This window comes from Dermacentor silvarum, chromosome 3 (assembly GCF_013339745.2).
Source record: "Dermacentor silvarum isolate Dsil-2018 chromosome 3, BIME_Dsil_1.4, whole genome shotgun sequence".
In the NCBI taxonomy this organism is placed as follows: Eukaryota; Metazoa; Arthropoda; class Arachnida; order Ixodida; family Ixodidae; genus Dermacentor; species Dermacentor silvarum.
The window spans coordinates 170,496,411-170,517,412 of record NC_051156.1 but is presented as its reverse complement, the minus strand read 5'-3'; the positions used below and the strand labels follow the sequence as shown (position 1 = coordinate 170,517,412).

General features: G+C 47.1%; 1 protein-coding gene across 9 annotated transcripts in view; it reads right to left on the bottom strand.

Moving 5' to 3' along the window:
* The window catches only part of LOC119446083 (rap1 GTPase-activating protein 1-like), a 254,894-nt gene that overhangs the window by 131,324 nt on the left and 102,568 nt on the right, over positions 1–21,002 (bottom strand). For all 9 annotated transcript variants that reach the window (XM_037710424.2, XM_049663886.1, XM_049663888.1 and 6 more), the window contains one exon: positions 11,272–11,355. The gene's annotated coding sequence lies outside the window, so the exon portion shown is untranslated. The remainder of the gene's footprint in view (positions 1–11,271; positions 11,356–21,002) is intronic.

Below are 21,002 nucleotides of genomic sequence, written 5' to 3'. Positions count from 1 at the left end.
AACGAGTAGAAGCAGGTAAGAGGCAATCTCGCGCTAAAGAGGCGGGGCCGACAGGCAGGAGATGGAGCTTTCGTTAAACGCGCCTCGGCGCACCCCCGTCTCGTGGCGCAGCACAGCAGATACCGCGCTCAGGAATCGAAGGTGCGGCCAGCACGCCATCGCAAAAAAGGGGATGATCCGGCCTGATCCCCGCCGAGGAAAGAACTCTCCCGCGGTGGCAGCAAAAAAAAAACCTGGTTCACCTCTCACGCGCTGTTCTAGCTTTTATTATTTATTAGTGTTGTTCATGATCCGCGTTATGCATATTACAGGATGGAGTCCGAGAAGCTGCAGTTTGAAGGGCGTTGCTTTCCTTTCTGTGTTTTCTTTTTTTTTTCGCTTTATCGGTTGCTTTGTTGTACCGGGTATATAAGTATTGCGAGGTCAGTTTTCTCCGCGCGCCGCCTTCTCTTTAGCGTATCGTTACGCAGAGAAAGGAACCTCGCTGTCTACTGATCGTCCGTCAGAATAAATACGGAACAAAAACTTAACGGTAATAAAGTGACGAACAAATGAAAGTCAGTAAGGTATAACAGAAGACAGATTGAAAAGTTCAAAGACACAACTGAATAAAATAAGGCAAAAGAATCCGATAGGAGAAGACGTTGCTGGCTGAGAAATTGCAAGGCGTGACCCATTGATTGGGTGTGCTGCTGGGCCGGCGGAGCCGATGGAAGCAGCGGCCCGTGCCGTCTAACACAAGAGCTGGAAGGGTTGTCTGACGTCGTCCGTCTTGAGGCTAGACAGAAACTAGCGACGCCAGGCGGTGAAAGCGGGAAACGCCGGCACTGTCTATTCGGACAAGCGACGAAGGTGGTGGGGGCTGGGGCTTCCTGCATAGGTGCACCGACGAGGCGTGCCGCGAAAAGATGGCGATAGGACTGCGTACATACAATAAAGAAGGCACGAGAGATTGAAGACCGGCTGGCGGACACGTGGGACGAGCCGATACTCGTGCGGTTCGGGAGACGCGCGGGCGCGCATGATGGAGGACGGGAACAGGCACTGCCCCCAAAAGGAGGCAGGTTGGGTCGCCACGCCGCGGAAGGTGCGATCGAAGGAGATAGGCAGCCAGAGGTGTTGATAGACTCACGGATAGGCCTAGCTGGGCGCGGACGCGTCAAAGCGTGGCAAATTCTTCACCCCCCCCCCCCCCCCCCCCAGGCGTGCTATTTTTTATCCAAGAACAGGTCTCAAAACCAATTGCGTGCCAAAAAGAAAGAAAGAAAGAAAGAAGAAAGAAGGCGCAGCTGAACTCCCAAATGTGTGTTCAAGAGGTCATAGAAATTCCACCTGTTTTTCGAAAATAAATAAAGGTGTTCCGTGATACCAAATTTTCAGCTGGAACAAAAACTGGTCGTCCAACTGGTTCAGCACGACGGAAAGCGACTGCCTAGTGCACATTGGCATGTCAGATTCCAAATCAGATGTTATGAGGAATCCTTGCCTGAAAACAACTTCGACCTTCCTTATATCACAGCTAGGTCGCTGATGTCGCATACTTTGATCAGCAAACAAAGGCCTATCGAAAATGATGTTAAATGTTGCCTTCCAAACAGTGACTCACATTTGCAGTTTTTCTTATCGTGACTGACCCACCCGCTGACCTTTTTGCTGTCGCCGTTTCTTCTCTTTTAGGTGTTAGCCTGTGTGAGGCGGTAAGAACAGGTAGCCGCCGTAGCCACGGTTTATTTAGACCTGCCAGCCATGCTGCTGCGGGATCTCGGGAGCGGCAAATACCGTTGTATTTCATGATATTTTCCTTTGTGTGTATGTTGTAACAGAGATACTTTTTTTGTGACTTCGTGTCCTACCAAACGTGCTGCGACAATGTGCAATAAAGAATGGGAACGGCGCTGTCCACCGGAATGTTGTGCGAAGACGCAACGGAAAGAATTTGCCTTCATGTGCACCTTCAGGTTGATGCCAGCTTTCGCTTTCATAAGTCTATCTCCACCTCGCGCATTTCGCCTGAACTAATTTAGCCGACCTGCAATGAAACTTACATTATCTGTGACATACATTCGAATTGACCTTGTTGCACTAGGATCATCTCGAGACAGTTGTAAAGCGGTACTCAAGAACATACGTGCTTTTTTCCTCTACCTCTCACTCCTTTTTTCAGTGCAACGTGGCAAACTGGAGAGAGAGAGAGAGAGACAGAGAGAGCGAAAGAGGAAATGCAGGGAGGTTAACCAGAAGCGAGTTTCCGGTTTGCTACCCTACATTGGGGTGGGGGATATATGGGTTGGCAAGAGAGCAAAGAGAGAGAGAGAGAGAGAGAGATAGCAAAAAAAAAAACACACACACACACAGGCATAGGTAACAGAAAAAGCGTTCCGATCAAAGACGCTCATACAGGCCCGTCGATTTCAAGAAGCGCAGGAGCGCTTGCACGGCCTTCTGATGCGATGTGCAGTCGCGTCGATGTTGCAGAATTCTTTCTTCCGATAAAGGTTGGTCGTCCAACTGGTTCAGCACGACGGAAAGCGATTGTCTCTGCACACTGTATTGTGGGCACTAAAAAAGAACATGACGAATAGTTTCCGCGTCCCCAAAATCGCCACATGCTGCGCTGTCGGCCATCCCTATGCGGAACACGTAGACATTAGTAAACGCGACGCCCAACTATAGCCTACAAAGAAGGGTCGCGTGTCTTCCGGGAAGTCTGGGTGGAAGTCGAAGGTTGGATCTAAGGTGTATAACCGGACATGCATAAAATGTGGTTTATTCCACTCTGAAGTGCATTGGCGTGCAAGTAGGCGGAACATCTTTGCAGCATCTGTCCTAGACAGCGGGATCGATAGGCGGTTGTCTTCATGAGCTGAACGAGCAACTTGATCGGAACGTTCATTGCCAATGATTCTACAGTTACTTGGTAGCCACTGAAAGATGATTTCATGTCCTTTCTCAGTCAGGTGGTGTATGACCTCTGTGATTTCGAAAACCAACTGTTCCTGCGGACCGCGCCGTAATGCTACTCTACTTACATAACTTTCGTGCACCGCAACACTGACACGTAACTTCAGGCATAAAACAGACTCTCTGCTAGCGACTTTGAATGCACAGTGAACGCTGTTGTATGTGCGTACGCGCATTATCTCTTTGCCCATTTTCCTTATTCATTTTATTACGGTTTCTCCCTCCCCTAGTGTAGGGTAGTAAACCAGCTGCAATATATAGTTAACCTCCCTACCTTTCCTTCTCTCTCTCTCTCTCTCTCTCGATGTGTCAGTGCACATCGTGCATCGTTTACTTCAGGGTACGCACCTGCGGCCAAGCCAGTGCTTCCTCCGTGGTGTTTGAGCCGTCCACAAGTACATATAACGATTCCAGGACTACAGAAGAAATCAGATGTACCGGCCCCTGCTCTAAAACAACTGAGCTTACTCCTCTTGCATGAAAAGTACAGCAACCACGTGCACATCTATACCGATGGATCGACTACGTCGTCCAGTTCTGGTGGTGCGGTGGTTATACCAACGCGAGGAATAACACTGCGGTTCAAGACATCGCATGTCACGACCTCAACGGCAGCAGAACTAACGGCTCTGCGTCGTGCACTAGAATTCATTGACTCTGAAAGACCTACAAAATGGGCTGTGTTTTCAGACTCAAAACCGGCATTACAGTGCGTGCAGTCAGTTCTCCGACGCGGCTGTCATGAACAGTTGACATACGAAACAGTGAAACTTCACCATCACGTCCAACAAAAAGGCCACGAGGTTGTATTTCAATGGGTACCTGGTCATTGTGGAATCAGTGGCAATGACTCCGCAGACAACGCTGCTCGCACATCACACCAAGAAGAGCTCCGCGTTCCAATTCCACTTTCGAGGACAGACGCTGCAAGGCAGCTTCGACACCTGGCACGCAGTCTCTCACTGGCCGAGTGGAACTCGCCAAACTTACGATTAACACGACTGCATCAATTAAACCCGTCACTGCAACTCCGACCTCCATTCGGACTTCCTCGACGTGAAGCTTCGCTTCTATGTCGCATTTGGTTAGGAGTTGCCTTCACAAAGGCATACTCTACATTAATTGGAGTGACCGACAGTGCAGCATGCGAGGTCTGCGGCACCGACGAAACTATTGACCACCTGCTGTGCCACTGTCCACGGTATGCTCAAGAAAGACAAGATCTTGCTAACGCGCTAAAATAACTGGACGATCGGACGCTTTCCGTGCAGGTGCTGCTGGAACACCGCCCCCATCGCTCGTCGGCCCATAAAGCGGTGAAGGCACTTTTGTGCTTCTTGAGGACGACGGGCTTGTGTCAACGTCTGTGACTATTAGTGCACTAACACACGCGTCAGCGAACTAACCGCTCATTTCTCTTCTTTCCTTCCCTCCTCTCTCTCCCTGTCATCTTTGTGTTCCCTCTTCCCATTCCCCCGGTGTAGGGTAGCCAACCGGACGTTATCCTGGTTAACCTCCCTGCCTTCTGCCTTTCTCTTATTTCCTCCCTCTCTCTCTCTCTCTCTCTCTCTCTCTCAAATTTGCAGTTGTAAGCTTATTAAGACATCATTGCGCTTAAATAAAAATTAGCATGTGCGGAGCAACCAAGAAAAATATAATTCATTTTTTTCTTCTCTATTTTCTGCGCGTAAAGCTGAAGTTTAGTGAACGCGACAGTCACTCAAAGGGCGAGCTCAGCAGAGGCTACGGCGCTGCGCGCGGACAAGGCAAGGCGGGCGCTTTGTGTCGACGAAAAAACGAGGCTGCGCCACGGGCAAGGCAGCGCGACGGGCGCCCCAAGAGAGCATGATGCCTTTGAGAGCCGTTCTCCTCCTCTTGTGCACGCCCCTTCTGCTCCCGAAAAGCGCCGGGCCCGCACGGGGGGGTCTCTGGCCGGGCGGTCGACTTCAGTTCGACGCACTCAAGATGGCCGTCGCGACAAAAGAGCTGCGGTAGCCGAGGCAGAGGGTGGTGCTCAGAGAGGAAGGAAGGAAGGCGCTGCTGTAGACGGCCGCTGTACACAGGTCGATAGGGGAACGAAAAAGAAGGCGAACAAGTGCGGAAAGTACGAAAGACGACGCAGAGGGGAAGCGGAGAGGGGGGTAAAACAGGGCGAGAGGGAAGATAGGGAGGGCGAAGTGAACGGGAAAGGCGCGAGGGAATAGGAGAGGACAAAGCGTCGGGACACACAGAGGGGTGACAGGGGAAGAGTGAGGGAATGCGTAAGAATGAAGTAATGGGACGCTGAATAGGCAATAGGGAAAGGGCGATGGTATGACGAAATAGTAGAGGTGGAAGGGGCAGGAGGGAACGGGGCCAAGATCGAGAGAATGGGAAGAGGTGAGCGAAGTCGGCTATGAAAGGGTTGAAGGCGAAAGAAGCAATGGGAGGCGAAGGGGGTTCTTAACCCCTTCTCTCTACTTTCCTCTGACAAACTCCCGGGCGGGCCACGGGAGCGTGCAAGGAAGCACGTTCAGGTCCTAATCAAATTGTCGCTGCGATTGACGACAGAGACATTGTGAGGAGGAGAAGAAGGGCCAGAGATCCCCTCCTGCCCTTATAAACACACGACAACGGCTTGAAGCACCGTATATATAAAACGAGACGAGGCAGGCCACGCAATAGGGGGCCCGTGGTGCCACACTTCGTTCTCCGAGCACGTATAGAGCGGCGCGACCGGGTCCCTCCGGCAGAAACTGGCGATATAGAGAAGGAGGGGTCGAAGCGCAACAACCTGATGAGTGCCGTTACACGCCCGCTGTGTCTGGGGTTTGTGACGACTGTGATGATATACGTGCTTTGGTGGCTAACGAAATGACGTCCTGCGCTCGAACGGCTTATTACAGGCTCCGTCTGGCGCGCCGCTGAAGTGTTAACGCTCGCGAAGACCAAACCAAGAACATCACAGAGGCGGCGGTTTTGAGAGTGATGGAGGAGGCAACGGTCAAAGAAAAAAAAAAAAAGTGGTGGCATACGACGCAGCCACTCATCCCTGGAAAAAGAAAAAAAGAAAGAAAGAAAGAAAGAAGGAAGGAAGGAAAGAAAGAAAGAAAGAAAGAAAGAAAGAAAGAAAGAAAGAAAGAAAGAAAGAAAGAAAGAAAAACGGACCGCAGCGAAACGGAGCGACTTCGCTCGCGGTCGGTGGCGGTAGTTCATTTTTAATGTGGTGAAAACTGCGCCAAACACCGGAAGGGCAAGGAAGTGAGGACGCGGCTTGAGAACCGAAACAAAGCACCACGGTCAGAGCAAGCTGGTTTGCACTGAATATGTTAGGAACCCAGCAACAACGCTCATAAAAATTTCAAAAAGAAAGAAAATGGGGATGCGATGCTGCAAGCAAAACCAACGCTGAAGAAAGAAATAACTATACACGTTTCCCATTGCGGGACAAATCTATGCGGCGGCAGAAATGTCATTACAGGCTCAGTTCGTTAACATTAATTTCACGTAGAGCGACACACCTCCGAAAAATAACCAAAAAACAATGAATAAAAGATAGATCAAAACGAGCACAAATAGTGGTTGTGTTCCCTCTACACTTAGTCGTTTCATCGTTCGGCGCTGATTTTTCCTTACCCGAAACATTAATCGTAATGAACAAGTCTGAACCGCAGTTTCTCTAAAAAAAAAAGAAAAAAAAAAGAAAAAAAGGCGCGGAAGCAGACTCCGTGAACAAGTAGAGCAAATGGAAATTACCCACGGCGTGACGGAATAGAAGTGACGGCGAAGTCACCACGGACGAAACAAAAAGTCCCGCACGGTTGCTTAAAAAGGTGGGTTCTAAGGTCATCCCCGTGAAAGCCGCAGCTGCGGCTCCGAGAGATACGAGAAGCACGGGCGGTTCTCGAGTGTTGGCGCAGAATCGAACAAACAAATCGGAAAGCGAAACTTGTTCGAACGAGAGAGCTGGGCTTCGTATCTCGCCAATTTCTCGTTTGATCTAGGCGAGCTGCGTGGCAGCTGGCGCACTCGGTTTCGTCGGCTTCGCCGCAGCAACGACTCGAAATTTCGTCTCGTTAGAGATTCCGCGGTTTCGGGAGCGACCGACTCACCCCTCACTTTCCGCGCTTATGTGCGAGAGATCGAAAGAGAGATCGAGGGATTCGATGTTTTGTACCGAACAGCCAGAAAAAGTTTGCAGTTCCCACACTGGCCAAGAGCAGGGAAACGAACCTACGCATAGGCTGGCTTTTTCTTTTTTTTTTTTCGGAAGTAGAGCATTGTGCTTAACTAATGAAAAAAAATAATCTGAGTATCTCCAAGCGACGACAAACAACATTACCTTGGTTCTGTCCAGCTACGTGCCATTCGCATATTTTTAAATCTTGGTGCATGATTATTGGGACACCCTGCATAGGAACGTACGTGTTTCATATATGGGACCCAGTGTGTTCATGTGGGAGTCACATGAGACTTGCCTCCATGTGGTATATGGGAACATACGGGAGTACACGTGCGCAGATGCCCAATGAAGTAAGCGGAGGGACAGCCGCGCCTTAAGCTCGATTAGTAGGCGCTAGCACGCGACATGCGCATGTCGTGGGTTTCGCCTCCATCAGCGGGAAAAGTCGTTTCTTCCACCTCAAGACATTACGAATCTTATTGTACATTTACCCTCTTATTTGTAGTTATTTCTACGTCTCACCCTAAAAAGACCACTAATTTCCCTTATACATGCCCTTGGGCTTTCTTTCTCTTTTGTTCTTTTTCTCTTGGCTTCTTGTATAGTTCTCATATGAATCGAGCCCCTCGGTTTCCTTGCTCAATACAGTGATAAGAAGTACATTACTTGCAAGCCTACCCTTCAAAGGGACACTAAAAGAAAACATTAGACTGAGTTAGATCGATATATTACTCGCCTGGAAGCGTATCATTGTTTTTTGTGTGTCAGTATATGCCTTTGTTACGTATAGGAAATCGTTATCGAACGCCTCGCTGCTGCTCCTCAATTTGCACCGCGCGCGCCAAAAGGGACGAGTTTACGTAATCCCCAATCAACCAGTGCTGAGCAATAACATACTCCTAAATAAGTGGCGCCACTCCGTTTTTTTTTTTTTTTCATTTTCTCGCTTATACGAAAACATCGTTCTCGCTACAAATGACGAATTCGTCATATTCCAGAAAGCCTAATCTTTCAACCTAGCTCGACTTAATACTTTCCTTTGCTGTTATACGTATAAGTCTTAAGACTCCGCTTATAGGTAATATGAAGTTCTTATACTACTAACCATGCTTTGCACGAAACTGAGGTACTTGTGCATTGCCCGCCGCCCACATTTGAACGTATATACGTAACGTTACGGCATTTTATAAGGGACGTGCGGGCCAGCACGTTATCAGCGATGGTTCTCGCAGATTTAGTGAGGGAGCTCGCTAGCGGTTCCCATTTCCGTACTTCGCGAGCCCAGTAATGACGGAAGGTCGCGTTACGTAAATCGCGCCGACATGCAGGTCGGTAATGAAACACGAGTACATCGGGCACCGCCCTGACTCAGTGCCGTTTCCGTGCGCTCGTTTCGTAAGGAGCCTGCAAGGCCTGAACAGCGTCGTCAAGACCGAATTTAAGTTGAGAGCTATATTCATGGCTTTGTTAAAGGAAGGATTGAAGTATTTCGTTACGGTGTTCGCAGTAAGTAAACTTGGGATATTCTATACGCAGCTTACCCGATCACACTCTTTTCATGATTGTTAAGTGACTCATTAGCGGCGACGCGTGGAAATGGTCATTAAAAGCCTCTGGCGGCCTCGTGTCGTTGCTTTGACACCCCTCTGCACGTATACTGCGCGACAGTCACGCGGTGTTCGATTACGCAACAGTTCTAATAAACCGCCGGATTATTAAAATGAAACATTTTGAGGACGCTTAAGCTTCGCCTGTAAGAGTGGAACGCGATAGCGTTATCGGGCTCCGTTCGCATCCCATTTTTCTTTATGAGTAGGCTTCACTGCAATACAGAACATGGGAAAGCCAGCTTACAAAGACCAAGCTTACACTGATCCCCTTAATGTCGGCTTCACTTTGAAACACAAATGCATAGCTGGGAAGACATTCTTACAGGAGCAATTTAAGCCGTTTTATATCAATATGTAGAGGCCCTAGGAGCTTTTTTTATTATTTTATTAATTGGTTGCTGTTGCCTCGAGGCGCATGCATGTCCAAAATTCAGAAAGGCTCGGTTTTCAGCATTCCCCCCAATGTTGCCTATAACCAAAGTACAGCGACACACCGTCAGAATTGGAGGACGCTTAAGCTTCTCCTTTAATAGTGGAACGCGATAGCATTCAAAGATCCCTGGCTGCTTATCAGGCTTTTTTCTCGTATATTCAAATTACAATCCGACGCTATCACGCCTGTAGATTGCGGTTAAGTCGTACTTCACGATTTTTCTGGCGAATTTTACTTTGAGAAATTCAATTTTTGTTCACTAACGCCTTCAGCCATGCACGCGGAGGGTACGTGTGGTCGGGGTGGTTCGGGATTATGTGGTTCGGCGTGATTATTTCCGCCAAACGCCGATGCTTAACGCCGACGCTGAAGCCGACACCGGATTTTCTGCGACGCGGGGCTCTTAACGCTTTCGCGTTAAAACGCCCCGTTAACTTGCGGCACGCGAAACCTTAGTTTCTGGTTTCCGGCAGAGTCAGCTCTTTGGACACATGCTAAGCGCACCTTTTAGCAAGACATCGTCGGCTGTTGTCGCGCGACGGAAGTTAGTCAACGTAATGTCACGGAAATATATCTCTTTCTCAATGAAATGAAAGAAAGCAAAAAAAAAAAAAAAACGATAACACAGAAATGCCCTGCTTTTAAACTAGCCTGATAGGCAGAAAACATCGTGGACGACAAGATTATACATTGTTAGACTTGCCGATATCTCGTTGGTTATACAGTTGACTCCGAATAGAAGAAACCCGGATAAAGCGAATGATTCGCTATATCTAACTCGCGAAACTTACTGACCGATGCTCACGTAAAATAATCCGCCCATGACGAACTGGATACTGCATATATCGCATTCGAGGCATCCTCTGCCACAGCCATAAATCCGCTTGCATGCAGGGGAGTTATCTTACTTCATTTAATTTTTGTCATGCTGTTTGACATGCGCGCGAGAATTCTTGGAAGCTTGCCAGGACGGCGTATCGGAATCACATCGTAACGAGGTCATAAATCTAGTCGCCATTCTTAACGATGCTGATAAACTGTTCAAGGCACAGGCAAAAATTACTAGTTTTGTTTTACCAGTAGTTTTACTTTCAGAAATCGATTACATCCTTGAATCTTTTCTCCAATGATGGAGATAACAAAACCACATTTAACGAACGCATCGCAAATGCTTAATTTTGTTATAGGTGAGCTTGGGTGTATCAAATTACGTTATACACCCAAGATTTTTAGCGCATAAGCCTGTTCGTTATAACCGGGTTCGATTGTAGAGGGAAGGCACGACAGGTTATTCAAATAAAGGGAGCGCCGAATGTGCAAGGATAAACGAGGATACAGACAGTGCCGGTACTGCGCTTTGCCTCACGCCTCTTACTTGGCGCACAAAGAATGGCGGATGTTGAGCTATAGGAGCTGGCATTCTCTACACCCTCTTGTCCATCTTCGACGTTTTCACGTGACCCTCAGCTTCGACAGGGCTCTAAGCGTGAGGTCGGCCATCTTGTGAACGACTTATAAATCGGTAACAACCTAAAAATGCAGTGGCAAATACACCGCAGTCCCAATTAAAGAAATTGGATAGATGTACCACCTCATTACGTTTGCTAATTTCGGGTCGGTGACGGTGGAGGTGAACTTCTTTCGATATCGACGTCTCTCGCTAACTATATTTCGGAACGCGGACCCACACTGGCCAGGTGTAATGCAGTTTTGCGGAGGCAAGATGTACTGAATTCTCAGGTTGTCTTAATGTTGTTTCACATAAGTGCCACTAAGTAAATGGAAAAACATATGAAAAAGTCACGAGTGTACGAACGTTCGCGTAAGGCTGACGTGTCGTGTTGTGGTCATCGCCTCCTTCGTGCATGCGTGGTAATCAACTTCTGACACCACTGGCGAATCACGCGCATTCGTAAGCGTTGGCGACGAAGCTGCACAATCAATAACACGCGACAGCACATTTCATCAGGGCGAGCGCTCAGGGCTCAGTCGATCGCGTCGAGTGGCTCCATTACAGCGGCGAAATTAGCATCATCACACAAAGCGCGCGCAGACTCACTTCGTCACATGTCAAAAGCATTAAGTATTTCTGAATGTACACTCACGAATTGAGAAATGAGGGCTGGTCACGACTGCTTCGGGAATGCAATCATATCACGTGTGCCAGTCACATGGGAGTCCCGTCCTGGCTGGAAGGGAAAGAGAAAAACGATTACACTCTGTCATCTGCCCTCTTCGTCTTGTATACATATATGGTGCTGCTATACGTGCTGCTGTTACTGCCAATGAACTATAGGGACCAAATACTTATTGAACTTACTGAAACGACTCGCCGAACACATTGCAAAGAGCGGCTCTGCAAAGTCACCTACAAGTGGAAGCGTGACAAACGAAAGTAGCCGGTAAATTCAATTCAAAAATTAATTGTGAGCGCACATCAGCGACGGGCCGAAAGAACGGGCCTGTCCGCAGACGCGGTAATTGAGCTGTCAATTCTCTGCATTCCGCTGCCATAACTGTGGAATGTGATGTGCGCATTTAACAGGCGCAATTATTTGTACGGTATATGTTGCTTTCAGACGATACGAAGCGAAAACAAACGTTCGAATAAACGCACACTCACACACACTCGCACGCACAAGCAATAGCTGCTACTAGTTAAATGCCTAAAGCATGCTGTAAAAGTAATTTTCTTTTATATCGACCATTATGTTGGCAACTCGAAGTCGTTGTAAAAATGTCGTTGTAACAGCGGGTGCAAAAGTTACAACTCAGCAAAATGTTCACGGACGCGCAGTTGCACAGCTGTAATAAACGTACATGGTGTACGTAGTAAAAAACAAAAGAATATGGCAGTTTAGGTGTAACACATTATGTTCAGCATGCAACATAATACGGACTACATTATTTTTCAGAGATGGCTACACATTGCCACTCTGTTATTTTAGTTCCTGCAGAGTTGCCACAAGGGAACAACAGATTTGATCATGTGAATGATTTTAAGTTCCCGACAGCTTAAACATTTTCAGTCAATGAATGAATGAATGAATGAATGAATGAATCAATCAATCAATCAATCAATCAATCAATCAATCCAGAAGACATCACAGAAATGCCTGAACACATCAGCGTTCAGTGAAGGAGCATTCACTGCAGCGAAATCATTCCGTCAAAAAAAAAAAATAAAAAATAAAAGACAAGGGAAGAAAAAAAAAATGAACTGATTTCGGAGTCATTCTGATCCTGGGATGGCACTCGACCCGGATGCAGCCGCCTCTATAGCGCCAGACATCAAATCGAAGAGTATGCCAAGTTCAAAACCGGCCGGGCTGGCTTTAAGGAACCGAACACGACAAATACAGACCGCCCCACATTGATTGTTCATGAAAGTGTAGATACAAACACTGATAACGATTTCCTTTTCTTAATTTTTCTCGTCACGAAAAACGCCCCTGCCCACTCCGAGGACAGCGTGTTCTTATAACTCTGGCACTGTTTATTTTTTTGGAGATTCCTGAAAACGAGGGACATCATGAAAAAAAAAAAAAAAGAAGGCTTGCAATGTTAATGTCGATGCCATCATGCTGGACTAGGGACGAACCGGAAACAATCTTCACGAAATACGTGAGAGCCGCATCTGCCGTCTTATAGATTTCGTAAAACTGGAGTCGATTATTTATTGATCTACTAGAGGATCAATGGGGTTCAGATATAAATTAAATTGAACTGCAACGCAAATTACTTCGGCAATATTAATCACACATTTACGACATGCCCTCCCAGAAGTCAACATGAAACACAGCATATACACATTTACGCCTATAATGGGATTGGGTCGAAACTTATAAGATCTTTCGCATTAGACTGCAGTTTTAATGAGTTCACCTTTGTATAAAAGAACTGGCCTATTTCTGCTTGTCACTGAGTGTACTTTTTAACGGTGATGACTCCGCGTCTCTCTAGAAATAATGGTCCGAAGTCCTAATGAAAAGAAAGTTCTTCGGTTTGTCCCCTAACGTACCAGACTATATCCTACCCCCACACGAAAGGAAAGAAGATCAAATATGAAAACAAAAAAGCTTGTTGAAGGTTATTACATCAATGTCCTCCAGTAGTGCAAAAGCAGTATGCGCTATCGCCAAAAAGTGAGGGATCTTATTAGATCCAAGTTGCCCGTATATGAAAGCGTTCACCTCGTGCACGATTTTCTTTCGCAGCTCGACTGATCACCATAAGTGTATTACGCTGGCACAATGTCGTACACCTGCAGGTAATTAAAATGACATAAATGTAACTGCAAACGTTTACATTATTACAGCAGCAGGCGCTCTGGGATACCATGCTAATTTGATAGAGGAAAAAAAAAAGAAACGTGAAGTAAAAGACAAGATGCGAGAGAGTGTGAAAGAACAAAAAAATAGGAAGCCGGTGAAATCCGCGGCGCTCAGTGCATCTCGTTAGTAGACGTTTCGCCCAGATTCAATCTATTCTACGCTACGAATTACGTCCTGAATAATTGCTTCATTAATAACCACGCAGCAGCACGAATTATTTCCGCTTCCGCCCACTCTCTTATACATAAAGCGAAGCGAAGAGAAGCGTGGTATTCTCTCTCAAACCCAAATTATTTACGTCGGACATGCTTCACTTTTGTTTTTTGTTCTAAATACTCTTCGGCAGAGCCCACTTAACCTCTCGAGGTTCGTCTCCGCCATTTAGATTACGCGCTTTTTCTTGAGCACCCACGTCCGCGCGACTTTGGAAGTTCTTTTGAGTTGATGACTTTTCTATCTACCTCATCCTATGCAGCCATTCCCTTTCGTTTGCAAATTTTTGTTCCCGGTCTTAGCCTAGGTTCCTGATGTCAGCCGATGTCTTCTGCAATTAGGGTGCCCTGATAGAGCGTGCCTTTACAAGCAAGGCAGTGGTACTGCAGGCATCGCGAAGTGCCTCAGCTGTAATTAACGCCTTTTGGGAAGCCACAAAAACATACCAATAATCTTTGCTCACAAAGAGCTCTTTGACGCGTGTAATGGGCGAATATATACGCGCCCATATATATTTTATTAGTTCGGGAAGAAGTGCACGAAGAAAAAAAAAAGTTAATAAAAACGGAGAAAGCAACGCGTATAGTCATATCTACGCCACCATTTCTTTATTTTTTAAAGCCTATTTTTACACGGCGCCCCCTTGATTGGATCTGAATTACACAATGAAGGCTGGAATGCGCGGCCTTAATGAGGATGAGGAATTAACGGCTGATACCGAAGTCGCTCAAGCCAAACGCCAGTCGTGGTGGCCGAGATGCTTTGGTCTACAGCTTATCGGTATATACATGTACATACGGAAAGCGTATGTGTAATTGACGGCTGCTGCGTCACGCAGGCGAGTACCTGGACGCCTTAATCTCGAAAACACGCTACATTTACCCAGCGCGCTTTTATCTCCTTCCCTTTATTTTCAGTTGCTAAGCTTCCTTCTCGGAGCAAGAATGTTTCGGGGGAAAATAAAAGAGAAGCAAACGGGCAATCCGAAAAAAAAGTAAATGCTGATGGTCAAGCCATCAGCATTTCACAATAAGCAAGACAACCAGCATACCACCGAAAAAAAAAATTAGGGGTAATTTGAGGCGATTGAGCTGTCACATGTGTCCCACGTGATAAAAATTGCCGATTGCTGACATTTAGTTTTTATTCTGCTTTCAACAGGGACTATTCAGGTACGTCGTTAACGTCCGTGCAGAAGTTAAAAAACACGCACAAAAAAAAAGTTACGGCGGTCAAAGCTTTTCTTGGGTAGCGCCTTGTAGACTGTTCGAGCACTATTATGTATACGTATATAAAAAAAGAAAAAAAAATCGAAAGAAAGGAAGCAGAAGGAAACAGCAGGCTATAACGCTTCGTGTTCGGAGCCACAATTTCGATCGTGCGAACCACTTTTTTACACCCTAGAGCGATTACAGAAAAAAAAAAAGCCTCTGCTGCTGCCGCTGGCATGAGAAAGCGAACGACGGGATTTATTTCTCGGAAGGTTGGTTAAACGCTTGAGGCTGAAGGCCAACACTGAGGAATATCTTCGTTAACTTCTTAACTGCTTAGTCGATCCCGCTTCTGAAACACTGATTATCGGTCGTCAGCCGAGGCAGGAAGAGCGCATCAAACACTGTTTAAGGGGATTTTAATTAGAGCCTTTCTTTGCCGCCCTCTGGGGCTAGCAATTTTTCTAGCTGTGCCGCCTAAACAAGTTTTCTATATAATCTGCGAATACCAACGTAATGGTGCAGATGAGTGCAGTCGTGTAACCAGCGCTAGGGGTCGAGACAGCGGAAATTTTTATAGAGTTAACAGGTTTCTATGAGGAAGCCCACAAGTGTAGCCGAGAGAGGATAGCTGGAACTAAGTAGTTCTCATTCTCGACTATCTGGGATTCCTTAAAGTGCATCGAAATCTGGAAGCATAAGCAATTTTGCATTCCGTTCAAATGGGAATGTGGCTTGTGTAGCCGCCATTCGAACCCGTGACTTCGCACTCGGCGAAAGAGTGGTACAGCTAGTGAGCTGTGGGTAAGGTGCACCAGTGCAGACCAGGAGGTGCTGCGGCAGCTTCAGTGAGCAACTAAAGTATGTCGTCATCATCTTAGTAGAGAGAAGCCACGAAAATGACGCGACATCTTCAACGATCGTACATCGACGTTTGCGTCCAAACAAGTACTGTCCATGGAAGCGAAGAAGGAACTATGAGGGAGCGTTAGGTCACCCAGCCACCCTTCGCAGGTGAAAGCTCCGCAAAGCCATCGCGTTCGCCTTTTCTGTCTCAAAATGCAGGATAATAATCAACACGTGACCCTGCGTTCGGCGGACTGAGCCCACGGCGTTTTTGTCGCCGGTATGTTTTAAATGGAAGTTTTGTTTGCGAACCCTCTCGGGCTTTTCTTGCCGTGGCTGCGTGGCTGCTTGCCATACATAGCTCATACTTAAAAAAAAAAAAAGGAACTGCGTGCCCGATGGTGAGGTCGAACCTCGGTTCCTCAGCGCAGCAGCCCGAAAAAGAAAGTACAAAAGTAAGAAAAGAATTCTTTTATTACTTTCGTACTTTCTTTTTCGTTTTTTGTAATCACAATCGTACTTTTCGCCAACGCCAACTATCTCTTCGAGATGATCGCCGCCTGTGTGACATTGAGTAGCACGGGGGCGAGAAAGCGCATGCGCGTACGGAGAGAGAGAGAGAACGAGGAGAAGAAAGGTAGGGAAGGTCAACCAGACGCGCGTCCGATTTGCTACCCTACACTGGAGGTAAGAGAAAGGGGGAATAGAAAGAGGGAGAGAGGGAGCATTAAGTGCACGTGGGAGGATGCACAGGAAGTTTCCAATTACGCAGAAATGAAACGGCCAAATTTAGAACATTTCATTAAGCGCTTCACGATAGCTTCGCTTCCCATACATCCCAATGTGTGCGTTATATCTGCATAATGTTTAATCGACGGAGCACTTGTTCGGTTTCATTGCCAACCGCTGCTGTGTACATTTTCTTTCTGTAAGCTTGGACAGTCTCTGTTGATGACTTCAACGTATTCATTTATCGTCTTCGTTGCAACGCACGAGCGCGGCAGTCACTGGTTGCTGTCGCAACCACTGTCTTTTCGGAGGAGCGAGCGCTGAGCGCGAATGGCGCAGTGGAAGTCACTGTGACTTAACCACGACATGATCACGTGTTGGGCGGACTTCGCGTGGCTTCAATTTTGTTACGCAGTGCTTCCTCCTAGCTATTTCCTGCCTCCACGGCCCATGACCACGCGCTCCTATTGTTCTGACACGCCGCGGTGCCGATTCACGTCAGACGCTGGACACATGTGTATGCACCAAGACGAGCGGTGATTTTGCTGACGCCGAATCACGGCATGTGTTTCTGAAAAGTGTTTCCTCCGTTCGACGGGCTGTATTACGGCGCCGCTGTTGACATGCGAAGTTGCAGCGCTGGGTGCCTACATTAAAAAAATATAAAAAATTATGAAAAAATAGCAAGCAAGTAAGTCTATCTAACAAAAAGAAATCTCAGACTTCCTCCTCACCCGAAACTGAAGCTGTCGTCAGATATATCAAAGCTGGAGCTCATGAAAAGTACATATTTCAAGACGTCTGTGCGTCCCATGACACATATTAGCGCAGAACATGAAGCCGAAGCAGGAGAACATGCTGACGAATAAAAAAAAGGAAGTGAGAGATTCCGGTAGAGACACGTGTTTCTCTGAAGCTGAGAAAGAGTTTCTACATAGGGGCGACATTTACATATTTTTTTTGCAACTTCTAACGTTTCCGCCTCCCGAAACAACCGCTGGCTAAAAGTCTAGCTCAAATGTGTCGCATAGCGCGAAGACCATTCCAATACCCTCTCTGTTTCCTTTTTTTTTCGAAAATGAAGCGTAGTACATCTACGAAATTGAGTTTTAACGACCAGACCCGGTCGGTTCTCCGAAAAGCCCCCTCGCCGCTTCAACCGACTTCCGCGTTTTCGGATTCCCTTCGGGAGCGCCTGTCCTGCGCGAAAGCCTCCAGGTTGAATGATGACAGAGGCATAGCTCTTCCCAACGAAGTCCACGCCAGGCTTCAATTTGCTGCTTCATTTTGAATCGCTGCTTTTATGATATGCGCCAATGTACCGTTAAAGAAAGAAAAAAAAATGTAAACGAACTAGTTTTGATTGGTAAAGTAGAGGATGTGAAGAGGATTTCCGGGTGGTGCCTGCGCTCCAGTCTTTGGTTACTTTCTGCCATCTTTTTTTTTTTTCAGTTAACACTAAACTGTATAGACGGCGCATGTGCTCCGTCTCGTTTACTCGCCTTGTCTCTAGCTCTGAGCGCATTTTTCAAACATGAACCAATCACCAATTCACCCAGGTTGCTGCTAGTAACCAAAACATTCTTCCATTACAGACGATACCGAAACTTTGAGGGCGGCAAATAAGCTTGAAAGGAAACCGATGATTGAGTTACAAGCGAGAAACTGTACGCGCAGTGTTGAGAGGTGCGATGACTGCAGCATGAATTTCAAAGTGAACGTGTGTAGCCGGTGTTATGATTGCGATTAAGAGAAAGTGTAGTTGGGCACGTGACGTATGCGACGTGGAGATGAGGGCAGCGGAGAATCGAATCGATTGATGACATTCAGAAACTCTTTATGGCGCAGGATGGTTTCGGCCGAGGCACGACAGGGATAACAGAGACTTGGTTCTGCAGTGGCCTTGAACATGTTGATGATGTTAATGATGACGACGACGTATGACGAAAGCAACATGTTGAAATTAAGGCGGCACAGTCTTGTTTCTGTTTCTCTTCGTCAGCTCTCAAGCACTGAAGTCGTTGTCAGAGGTCCCTGTGATTCGCAGTTCTATTGACACCTTACCTTGGTAGCACATGTATCAAACTTTGTTTTAGGCGATTTGCAGTTGCCTCGACAGTGCGGTTGAGCACGTGTCCTGATACACATGGCTCGACGAATTTGGCCAAAGTGTATCTCTCGTGAGCGTAGCCGGTAGGCCCTGTGGTGAGTTCTTAATACGGTGGTATTGTCATTCTGTACCTCTCTCTGTATTTCTTTTGATCACTACAGAGTTCCGACTGAAAGGCAATGATTACAATCCGTGCCACAGCCCCCGGCTTATAGGAAAGCCGAACGAACGAGCGAGCGGCATAAATAAACAGGTAAATGTATAAACAAACACGCGGACCCGGAGTGGTGTAACGCGTTACTTTGCAAAGTAAACATGATTGAGCGCCACCATCGCTTACGCAACGCGCAGGCATTCTGCGGCATCCTGCAACCGTGGCCCCCGAAAAGAGCAAGAGCGCACAAAATGGAAATGAGAAGAAGAAGAAGACATAAGCTAGCAATACATAAGGTAACGGAACCACGAAAAAAAACAACCTGCGCTAAAAAAAAAAAAAAAAAGGCATGAAGATACGGTTGCAGAACCGAGTACGGACGAGCAAGAATTCCGGATGTCCGGCTTCCGGAATTCGGATGAGAGCGACATCGACGACAACGGACACGGTTGCCCCAACGCTACCGGACGGAGGTTGTCAGCCGAAAGCTGAGAGAGAGAGGGGGGGGAAAATAAAAGAAGGAAAAAGGATAGAAGATGAGAAAGCTTGCGAAAAGCAACGGCACCGGTGCAAGCCGATGTGCAATAAGAAAAGGCATCTCGGGCGATAGGTTGGCGCATTGTGGAGAAGCCGCGGAACGCAAGCACTTTCATATACACTTACAAGAAATACATGCAATAAAGAGATACAAGATAGAAAGAAAGACCTAGTTTGCGCGTCGTACGTAAAACGTTGGACGTTTTTTTTTGTCCGCACAATGTTGGCGAGCGTATATGTCAATGCTGCCACATACGGGAGATGAAGAGCTTCCCAAAGGAGTGACTCAATATGTTGGTGCCGGAAGATACGTAAGGACCAAGGCACACAAACACACACAAAAAAAGAAGAATTAAGGAAATGAGGAAAAGCCGATGTTTGTCTCCAGTCGTCGAGGGCAAATTGGAGAAGCGCGGGAGGCCATATAACCTGCTTCCGGTGCGCACGTAGCTGCTGGCGAAGGCAAAGCAGCGCAGTTTGGAAATCAGGGAAGGCAATAAAGACTGATTGGACTCCGCAATAACTTGTGCGCCGGTGAGGACTACATATATACTTCCGGGAGAGGCTGCGCTTATTTGCTCCTCTGTTTTTTTACTTTCTATTTGTCGGTGTTGCGCCAGAATTTATACAGCGAGTCGAGATCTTAACCGGCATGGCTTAATAAAAGCGTTCGCCTCAGACGGAATTCCAAGAAAGTAACATGTATGCGTTACTGTGTAGTTGTGTTCGAAAGCTTCTCGCTCGATTTGGAAGTCGGAGAAGAAGGGCAGCATCAACGAAATTGTTCGGGGTAAAAAAAAAAAAGAAATATTAGTATGAGGCTGTTACCGACTGCCAAGTTAAGCAATCCTGCGAACGCGCTTAACATAACCGATATTGCGCTAACATCTGACAGTCCGCCAGAAGTTCGTTAATCATGTTTCTCGCAGAGCATCTCTACCTTTATCATTTTTAGAACAGGAAAATGTGCCCTTTCTTCTTCAATCTTACCAGCAATTCAAACAGATTATGCGCATTGCGAATGGAAGCAGTTGAGAAGGTGACTTCGACATTACTGCCACCACCTCAGATACGCAGTGCCACTGCCGCTACTTTTGGGTAGGCTACCTCTAAGGCTATACCTACTGGATGCGCTATAAATGTGGTCGTAGTGAAAGCCTGTCGATATGCACTTCCCATGAGCGACAAGAGCTATAGAAGCTGCGCCTATACCGCAAATCGTCCGCTGCCGAAACCGAGCGCTTGCTTCTACTCTCGTACACTCTACTTCTATTCTGGAAGGCCTCGAATTCAGCCACCTTGGCGTTTCGAGCCAACCAGGGAGGCCGTAGCAGTCCCCGTGAGAGCCAATCAGAACTGACAAAAATGGCGAATCTTACAATGTGGCGGAATTCGAAGATGTCAGAATAGCACCCGAGACTTGCCACAGGAAAGCTATTCACTCCTTTCCCACGCTCGCGTACTCCCGTCAACAGCGCACATAATTGTATACACAGAAAAGAGAGAGAGAGAGAGAGAGGAGCGTATACCGTTCACGAACCGTGGATTGCACGGATGTCCCCGACCTGTATGCGTAGCGGCTTTCGCGCTACGCGTCAAGAAAACGCGCAGTTTCCCCTAGTCCCAGCGGTTCGATAAGTCCCGCTTCGGCGCACTGTCCGCACGATGGGGCTTACAACGGAATTAATTTCCTGTTTCCCTT